We start from the raw sequence: 10,058 nt of genomic DNA, 5'->3' as shown, positions 1-10,058 counted from the left end.
ACCTTGGAGCTCAGAGAATGGGAGGCATGGAGAAGATTGTGGCTTTAGCTATACGGTGTCTCCAGAGAGGCTGGGCCTACCTAGAGCTGGGCCTCGTCCACCACAAGGAGCAGGGTTTTGTGGCCTTGGACTGAGGCTCCCCACGTCACAAAGCTTGGGCTTGTGGAAGCTTTGCCTCTGGCAGCAGACTCTTCCCAGGCAGGGAAATCTTGCACGGACAGGGCAGGAGGCGGCTCTGTGCGGCCCCAAGCCCCCTCAGGACAGAGTGCCCACCTTCTTGCTTGCTGGTAGTGGCCCCATTTCCTGAGCATTGTTAGCCACTTGTTGGCTCGCCAGGTTTGCTGGTGTTGTTTCTGGAAAAGGACATACAGGGGCAGCAGATGAGCCTCTAGCCCTGGGAGGTGGGCGCACTTTGCCTCGTCCAGTCACCCTGAGGGGACTCAGAGAAGTGAGCCAGGAAGGCACAGAGCCCTTCCCGCTGACCACAGCTCGGGGTCTGGGGTGCGTTCCTGGCAGCCCGGGCAGCGCTGGGAAAGGGAGTTTGGGGAGACACCCTGGGGATGTTCTGGGGGCGGGGTCTGTGGACAGCTGGCCTCACGCCCACTGTTGAATCCTGCCCAGTGCCCAGGAAGGACTCTCACCTTGGCCTCGAGGGGCTGGGGCTGGGGCCGGGCAGGTCCTTCTTCCAGGAAGGCGGAGGCACAGCCCTGAGCTCCAGGCTTGGCCCCAGAGTCCCCCACATATGAGCCCACAGCACTTGGAGGGGAGGGTCCCCTAGGGAAGGCAGAGGCTGCCTGCTGCCTGTGGTCGGGCTGCGACAGGGTTCTGGGGGGTCCAAGAAGGGTTGTTGCTGGTGGTAGGCTAGGCCCCCTCGGAGCCCCCAGGAGGTGCCCTGCCACTGTATGGACCAGCCTGAGTGGTCTAGGTGCCCCCGTGACTGTTTGGCAGGGGCCCCCTGCCTTCCCAGGGACTGACTACCGGCTTCCAGCCCGCCTCCCCCTGCACCCTGGGTGTCCTCCTTGCTGTCCCCTGAATCCACCCCTCTTGCTGTCACCTCCACTACTCTCCCCATTGTACCTCTTGTCTTGTCAGAGCCGCTGAGCACGACCCATGCCTGACCCATCAAGCAGCCACTGGGCAGAAAGCAGGGCTGAGAGGGACAGAGGCAGCCCCGTTGGACCCAAATGGAGTCTTCAGCCTCCAGGAGGTTCCTGTGGTGCCGTCGACGCAGCAGCCTCCTCCCCTCCGACCAAGGCCACTGAGCTGTTCTCCCTCCCTTGTTTTTGACCCAGGGTTGCTTCCTCCTCCTCTTCTTCCCTCTTCCTGCCCATGTTGGTCAACGCCTTCCTCTGCTGCCCAACCTCCCTCCCTGACCTTGCTTTGTCCCCAGCATCTAGCTGCAGCCCCGCAGAAACCTTCAGGACTGTGGAAGCCCTGGCCTGGGGGTGTGAGTGAGGAACACCCCTCCGATTTGCCCCAGACCAGACCATCCTCCTATAGAAAGCAGGCTATCATCCCAGAGCCCCTCACCTCTGGAGTCCTTGCTGAAGGAGAGGACACCCCCCAACCCAAAGCAGGAGGCACACACCTGGACCTCCCCACAGCAGGTATGGAGGCCACTTCTCTGAGTGCCCAGGGGCCAGCCCCCAGGCCCAGCTCCCTTCCAACCCACATCCCGTGTTTGCCTCCTGGGTCACTCAGCTCCAGCCCAGTGAAGTCATGGTCTTCAGAGGGCTCCAGGGGATGAGGTCCTGACGAGGGGAGATGGACCAGCCTCCAGAGAGGCATTCCTACAAATGCAAACCCCCACCTGAGATGGATGAAAGGGTGCAGAAGGCTCTGATTGTCCGTGATATTCCATGGTGACAGGTCAGCATCATCCCAGGGATCCATGGGGACCCTACTCGGAATGCCTGAAACAGAGCAGAACCCATGGTGGGGACCTATCTGTGCCAGGGACATGGGGAAAAGAGGGAACAGAGTATCTCCTCTCCCCAGAATCCTGAGGGAGATCAGGACCCTCTCAGATTCGTCGGGCATGAGAAGAAGGGCCTGTTTGCCCAACGGGAGCAGCCTGACAGCCTTATCTGCTTCACCAGAGATGATCCTCACCTGGGCCTGAACTGATCTGGTGACCAGTCCCCACATGAGCATCACCTGGACCTGGTGACCGTGGTCCCCACCTGGGCTCATTGCTACCGATCACTACGAGCCAAGATGGACCCTCACTTCTACTGATGCCCTGGTCAGTCCCCAGGGCCTTACTTGTTCCTAATGACTATAGTCCTTGTCTGGGCTGACCAGGCTCATCCTTGGCTCTGATTCCCTCCTGGGCCTCACCTGGTTCTGATGCCCCGGGCCATCAGGCTCTGCTCCTCTGATTTTCATCTCTGCCTGGGCCCTCGCTTCTCAGCTTTGATTCAGATCCCTGATTGGGTCTCACCTCCATTGGATGGCTATACATCAGGACATCTGGAGCACCTGAGGACTATGATCCCCACCTGGCCTTACCTGCTCCTACTGGCAACATCACCCCTTGGTTCTCATTGGCTGGACTCTGCTATGATCCTCAACCGGTACATAATTGGTGTTACTGCTTATGATACCATTTGGGCCATACCGGCTGCCACATACCTAAGTATACAACCACCTGGGCCTCATGGGGACCTGGTGACTGTGATCCCCACCTGGGTTCATCGGCTACTGGTGTCTAAGATCCAGGATGGACCCTCACTTGCTCCTGATGCCTGGGTCCATCCCCAGCATCTCATTTGTTCTTGGTGACTGTGGTCCTTCTCTGGACTGACCTGTCATGCTTGCCTCTGATCCATTCCTGGGATTCACCTGCCCTTGCAGGAAGGGTCCCCACCTCTAGTGGGTTCTCTAGCATCTATGGTACTTGTCTGGGCCTCAGCTGATGGTATTCGGCTATGATATCAGCCCTTTCCAAGGCTAGCAGGGTCTCTAGGTCCTCTTGCCTGGTGCTACAAACCAAACACATTCAAGGATGACACCGCATGAAAACCTTCAGAGGGGATCCCTGGGTGGCGCAGTGGTTTGGCGCCTGCCTTTGGCCCAGGGCGCGATCCTGGAGACCTGGGATCGAATCCCACATCAGGCTCCCGGTGCATGGAGCCTGCTTCTCCCTCTGCCTATGTCTCTGCCTCTCTCTCTCTCTCTGTGACTATCATAAATAAATAAAACTTAAAAAAAAATAAAAAAAAAAAAGAAAAAGAAAACCTTCAGAGAACACAAGCGTCTGTGTGCTCCCTGTTGGCAGGTCCCCATCTGTCTGACTGGAGTGTGGAGACAACACCATAGCTCCCAGGGGGACATGCTGGGCTAGAGGATCACTCATGGGCACTGACTGTCTGTAGCTCGCCCACCTACCATCCACCTTCCCAGCCACTGTCCCAGGACACGCCATCATGCTCAGAGGACAGAGCTCTCCCACCCCCTTACCAGGAGCACAAAGGAGCCCAGGAGGCTAGGGGAACTGCTGACCTGATACTTGGGGTGACGTGTCCCAACTCAGGGCTGGTGCCGAGATGGCTATGGATGGGCCTTCAGGTGAGTGTTCCTGCGGGCTTGGGGTAGACGAGGTTTTTGTTAGATTCGACAAGCACAACGACCAAAGGGAAAAAGCAATCAACTGTACTTCATCAAAATTAACAACTTATGCCAGCAAAAGTATGAACAAACTACACACCCTGTATACAGTGTTTTGTGAATAGCCTGAGGAGAATCGGGGTGGGGGGGATGAGGGCCTCCATGTTCTAGTTTGTGAAGAGCAAGCCTGCTCATGGACCAGAAGGACCCAGAGAGCCCAGATCGTCCACCCCGGACCACAGGGTGGGGGGATTGGTCATCACATGTCGGGGTCCATGTACCTAGGACTGGCTGGAAATGTCATGGCTTGGGTCTCCCCTGCACAGTAGAGGGCTTACAAGGTAGTAGTGGTCCCGAATGAGCTGCCCTAGCCCTGACCGCAGCCTCCTTCCCTGGCCTGGGGTAGGAGGGAGGCAGCTCTGATCCCGTGGAGCTGTGGAAGGGCTGCAGGAGATGCCTCCTAGGCATCACACAGGGTTCGGTGCATTCTCACCCCAACCCAGGATGCCAGCACCCCTACTGGGACCCACAGGCGCCACAGTGACCCGAGGTGTGCAGGGAGCAGCTGCCACTCAGCTGTGACCTGTCGCTGTGTCAGCACCGACACTATACACTGGTGTTCTGGGGAGAGTGGAATAGTTTGGGCGCTGTGAGCAAATCCGGAGCACAAGTGCCTCCAACTGCCTGGGGTCACAGAGTAGTGCCAGGCAGCGGTGGAACCCTGGGGCTCCACAGTTCCGCCCACAATGGGCTCCCGTGTCATCACTGTAGGTCGGGGGTCCAGTCAGCACTTAGCCTGGCACCCTGAAGGCCAAGGGTGCGCGGGGAGGTCCTGTCTCATGCCGGATGGGAAAGGGTTGCAGGCACCCTCCCACATCCTTAGTTCCTCCCTTCAGTCCCTCCAGGCCTCACCACCCTTCTAGGTAGACTGGGTGTCCCAGCTGTCCTTCCATCCCCAAGGGTTCACAGCATGGATTTTGCACTTAAGAACATTTGAGGGGTTCCTGGGTGGGTCAGTCAGCTAAACATCTACTCTTGATTTTGGCTCAGTTCAGGATCTCGAGGTTGTGGTGTGGAGCCTCAGGTGGGGCTCGGCCCCAGCGGTGGGGGGAGTCTGCTTCAGAGTCTCCCTTACCCTCTGCCCCTCTCACTGCATGCTCTCTCAAATCTTTTAAAAATCAACATTGAAGACATTTGAGAAATCTTTATCATCTCTGCAGAGGTGACTTCACATGTGTAATGGCTGTGTAAACGCTTTTATTTTAATTTTCATTTCTCTGGAATAAATTCCCAGGAGTGCTACTGCTGAATTATGTGTTAATTGTATGCAAAATATTTTTTGGACAAAACTGCTAGACTCTTTCCCAGGAGTGATTGTAAGATTTTAGAAAAACTGTGTGGAAACTGTTTTTTCCAGGCAGTTGTCTAGATACTAGAAGTGTGCCTGCCAGAACTTCAGGTGAGATTTATATAGCCTCGGAAAACATTGTTAAACTATCTTCCAAAGCAACCATATTTATATCCGCAGCATGAAGGAGCGTTCCGTCATATGCCAACCTCCAGCAACTAGTATCCTCGTTTTTGGGAGTTTAGCATTTCTAGGGGCACCTGGGTGGCTCAGCTGCTGTGATGCTTGTGTGGTTCAGTTGCTGCAGTGCCTGCCTTTGGCTCAGGTCATGATCCCTGGGTCCTGGGATGGAGCCACCATAGGGCTCCCTGCTCTGGGGGAGCCTGCTTCTCTCTCCCTCTGCCTACCTCTACCCCTACTTGCTTGCTCACTCTCTGTCAAATAAGTAAAATTGAAAAAATAAGTAAATCGGAGGAAAACATTATATGATCTCATTCATTAGGGGAATATAAAAAATAGTGAAAGGGAATAAAGGGGAAAGGAGAAAAAATGAATGGGAAATATCAGAAAGGGAGACAGAACATGAAAGACTCCTAACTCTGGGAAACGAACTAGGGGTGGTGGAAGGGGAGGTGGTGGGGGCTGGGGGTGACTGGCTGATGGGCACTGAGGTGGGCACTTGACGGGATGAGCACTGGGTGTTATTCTGTATGTTGGCAAATTGAACACCAGTAAAAAATAAATTTATAATAAAAAAGAAAAGATATAAAAGAATAAAAATAAAAAATATATATATAGCATTTCTAAAAGGTGTGTAGCACCATCTCACTGTTGTTCACATTGTTCACATTGGGAACTTCCTAATGCTAGAGGATGTAGAGCATAGCAGGCTTGCTTATTATCTGCCTATCATCTTTGTTCAGGTGTCTACTCAGATATTCACCCATTGTTAATTAAATTATCTGTGTTCTTACTGTTATGAAGTTTGTTTTGTGTAGATTGAATAAAAAGTAAAGAATTTTAATATGAGATGTGTGTTTTGAACAAATATTTTCAAATATTTGAACAAATATTCAGTTTGTGAGAGGTCCCTAGTTTCCCTGGGCAATGCCTTTCACAGAGTAGCAGTTTTAAATTTGTAAAGTTCACATTATGTTTTTTTCTTTTCTGGATCATGTTTGGTGTTGTGTGTTAAAACGCACCACCAAACTCAAGGTCACGTAGATTTTCTTTTATGCTATCTTTTTGATGTTTGATAGCTGTGGTTTTAAGTTTACATACAATGTTGAGTGACTTTGGGTGGAAGTTGTAAAAGTTTTGCCCACATTTCATTTCATATCCTATGGGTTCCAATTCCTTGTTCCTTAAGTATTTCGGGAGCAGCCCAGATATTGTAGCGCATGTCAGTGAGCCATTGCAAAGCTTCTAGGACTCAGCTGGAGCCAGGAAGGAGGCAGCTGGGGCCCTGGCAGTGAGGACCCTGCCTCCTGCAGGGCTCCTGTGGTGCCTGAACACCCTGCAGGGGGTGCCCGAGCGCAGGCACTGCCCCAGGGGGCTGGCAGGTGCAGGGGCCCTTGTCCACCTGCAGGAACAGGAGCCCCCGCGCTGGGGAGGCTTGGGGAGCACATGGGACCACGGCCACTCTGACAGCAGCCCTGGCCTCCTCAGGATCTGTAGTACTGAGTTTGGGGCTGATGTAGGGCCCGACATGCCTACAGAAATTAGTGTTTAAAAACCCATTGTGGAGGCTTCTGGAGGCATTTTCGGGTCCACGCAGACATCAGCAGGGACTCTTCAAAACCACAAGGTAAGGGATAAGTTAGAGTTAATGTTAGAGTTAGGGGGTAGGGGTTAGGATAATGGTAGGGTTAAGGTGAGGGTTAGGGTTAGTGTTTAGGGTTAGCGTTAGGTTTAGGGTTGGGGTTGTTTTAGGAGTTAGGTGTTAGTTTAGAGCTAGTGTTACATTTGGGATAGGGGTTAAGGTTAGAGGTTTGGGTTGGGGGAGGGTATGAGTTTAGGAGTGGGGGTTAAGGTTTAATGGTTAGGATTATGGTGAGGGGCATTTGGGCAGGGTTAAGGTTAGGGGTTTGTGTTAGGGGCTTAGGCTAGTGTTTGGGTTAGGTTTCGGATTTCGGGTAGGGTTACAACACAGGTAGGGCTAGGGTTAAGGGTTAGGGTTACGTTTCAGTGTTTAGGGTTAGGGGATAAGGGTTAGGATTAGGGTTGGGGTTAGGGTTATGGTGGAGTCATGATTAGGTGTATGGATTAGGGGCTAGTGATTGGTGTTTTGTTTTCAGTTAGTGATAAGTCCAGTGTTAGGCTAGGTGAAAATTAGAATTAAGGTTAGGGTAGGATTCGTGTCTGTACACAGGTAGAGATTGGATCTGGGCATGGGGCATGTGTCTGGCACTGGAACTCCTAGTATCTTCAGTGGGTTAAAGTTTTTCTTTAGGGTTTGTCCTTGGCTCCATCCATTCAGAGGCCTCCCCAGATGACCTGGCCGGCATCTCCTGAGCTGAGATAAGGAGGGGATATATGGCTCTAAATATGCTCTATTGGATTTTCCTGTTTGTTAACACAGCATAATATTAATTTGAGGTGTACAAGAGAGTGATTCAACCCTTGGATACAATGCCTGGTACTCATCCCAGGTGCCCTCCATCATCCCCATCCCCCATTTCCCCATCCCCCGCTAACCTTCCTCTGGTATTTATTAGTTTCTCCTCTATGGTTAAGAATGTGTTTCTTGGTTTGCTTCTCTCATCCCTCCCCTTTGCCAGTTTGTTTGGTTTCTTAAAATCCACATATGAATGCAGTCGTATGGTATTTGTCTTTCTCTGACTTATTTCAGTTACCATAATTTTAGTCGCTTTTTCCACATCATTGTAAATGGCTTCATTTCATCCTTTCTGATGACTGAGTGATACCGCAGTGTGTATATTGACCACATCTTTTTTGCCCATTCACCTGTCGATGGACACCTGGGCTGTGTTCATAATTTGGCTAGCTCTTGTTGATAATGCTGCTGTAAACATTGGGCTGCATGTCCCCATTCGAATCTGTACTTTTGTATCCTATGGTTAAATACCTAGTTGTGCAATGTCTGAATCGTAGGGTAGTTCTATTTTTAACTTCTAGAGGAATCCCCATAGTGTTTTCCACAGTATGCAACAGGCTGCACCTGTTTGAATTCCTACCAGCAAGTAAGAGGGTTCTCCTTTCTCCCCATCCTCACCAACACCTGTTCTTTCTTGTGCTGTTAATTTTACCCATTATAACAAGAGTCAGGTGATATCTCATTGTGGTTTTGATTTGCATTTCCCTGATGATGGGTGATGTTGAGTGTCTTTTCCTGTGTCTGGTGGCTATCTGGATGTCTTTTAGAGAACATGTCGTTTCGTGTCTTCTGCCCATTTTTAATTCGGTCACTTGCGTTTAGGATGCTGAGATTTATATTTGCTTTATATGTTTTGGATACTAAGTCTTTACTGGATATGTCGTTTGCAAATATCTTTTCTCATTTTGTATGTTGCCTTGTAGCTTTGGTTGTTTCCTTCATTGTACAGAACCGTTTCGACTTGATGAAGACCCAATAGTTTATTTTTGCTTTTGTTTCCCTTGCCTCAGAGGCATATCTAGAAAGATCCAATGGCCAATGTTAAATACATTACTGCCTATCATTTCTTCCTTTTATGGTTTCAAATCTCACACTTAGGTCTTTAATCCATTTTGAATTTATTTTTGGCATACGGTGTATGAAAGTGATCCAATTTCAGTCTTCTGCATGTGGCTGTCTAGGTTTCCCAACACTGCTTGTTGAAAAGACTGTCTTTCTGCCAATGCATATTCTTTCCTGCTTTGTTGAAGATTAATTGAGCATAGAGTTATAGGTTTGTATCGTGTTTCGGTTTTCCATTCTGTTCTATTGATCTGCGTGTCATCTTCTTGTGCCTGCACCATACTTTTTTGATCACTAGAGCTCTGTAATATAACTTGAAGTCTAAAAGAATTTTTTTGAAGTCTAAAATTGTGATGGCCCAGCTTTGGTTTTCTTTTCCAACACCGCTTTGGCTTTTTTCAACCTTTTGTGGTTCTATACAAATTTTAGGATTACTTGTTCCAGCTCTGTGGAAAAAAAAATGCTATTGCTATGTTGATAGGGATTGCATTAAAAGATTTTATTTATTTATTCATGAGAAACACAGAGAGGGAGGCAGAGGTACATGCAGAAGCAGGCTCCTGTGGGAGAACTGATGTGGGACTTGATCCAGGATCCCGGGATCATGACCTGAGCCAAAGGCAGATGCTCACCCACTAAGCCACCCAGGTGCCTTGCTGATCCAATGTCTTTGCTAGTTATGGGTCTGTTCACATTTCTATTTCTTCCTATTTAAGTTTTGGTAGTTTGTACATTTCTATGGATTTGTCCATGGCTTTCAGGTCTCCCAGTGTGTTGCCTTATAGTTTTTCATAGTATTCTCTTTTAATTGTTTTCCTTTGTGGTGTAGCTATCCCCTCTCGCATTTGGGATTTTATTTATTTAGGTCCTTTATCTTTTTGTTGATAAGTCTGGCTCAGGCTTGATCCATTTTATTACTTAGTTTGAAGTACCAGCTCTTCGTTTCGTTATTCCATTCTAGTGTTTTGTTGTTTCTAATTGTGTATTTGTGCTCTCAACTTTATTATTTCCCTTCTCCTGTAGGCTTTATGCTTTGTTAGCTTGTCCTTTTCTAGCTCCTATAGATATAGGATGAGGTTGTGTATTTGAGACTTTTCTTGTGTCTTTAGGTAGGCCTTTATTGCTATGTAATTCCTTCTTAAGACTGCCTTTGATGCATCCCAGAGGTTTGGACAAATATGTTTTCATTTTCATTTGTTTCCAAATATTTTTAAAATTTTCTCCTTTAATTTCCTGGTAGCCTCATTCATTCTCTATTAGAGTATTGGTTAATCTCCACATATTTGTGGTCTTTCCAAAAATTTTTTTCTTAAATATTTATTTTTTAATAATAAATTTATTTTTATTGCTGTTCAATTTGCCAACATGCAGAATAACACCAATGCTCAACCAGTCAAGTTCCACCCTCAGTGCCCGCCACCC

General features: G+C 49.2%; 2 long non-coding RNA genes across 2 annotated transcripts; one reads left to right on the top strand and one right to left on the bottom strand.

The window, feature by feature from the left end:
- Positions 1 to 259: 259 nt before the first annotated feature.
- Positions 260 to 3,585, bottom strand: LOC140622401 (uncharacterized). The gene is made up of 3 exons (XR_012022171.1): positions 3,505 to 3,585; positions 1,811 to 1,913; positions 260 to 353 (listed from the first exon to the last, which is right to left on the bottom strand). It is a non-coding gene; the product is annotated as an uncharacterized lncRNA (long non-coding RNA).
- Positions 1,477 to 3,170, top strand: LOC140622400 (uncharacterized). Its single transcript, XR_012022170.1, has 3 exons — positions 1,477 to 1,607; positions 1,702 to 2,245; positions 2,414 to 3,170. It is a non-coding gene; the product is annotated as an uncharacterized lncRNA (long non-coding RNA).
- Positions 3,586 to 10,058: the final 6,473 nt, after the last annotated feature.

This window comes from Canis lupus, chromosome 31 (assembly GCF_048164855.1).
Source record: "Canis lupus baileyi chromosome 31, mCanLup2.hap1, whole genome shotgun sequence".
Classification (NCBI taxonomy): domain Eukaryota; kingdom Metazoa; phylum Chordata; class Mammalia; order Carnivora; family Canidae; genus Canis; species Canis lupus.
This window is presented reverse-complemented; position numbering and strand designations above follow the sequence as displayed.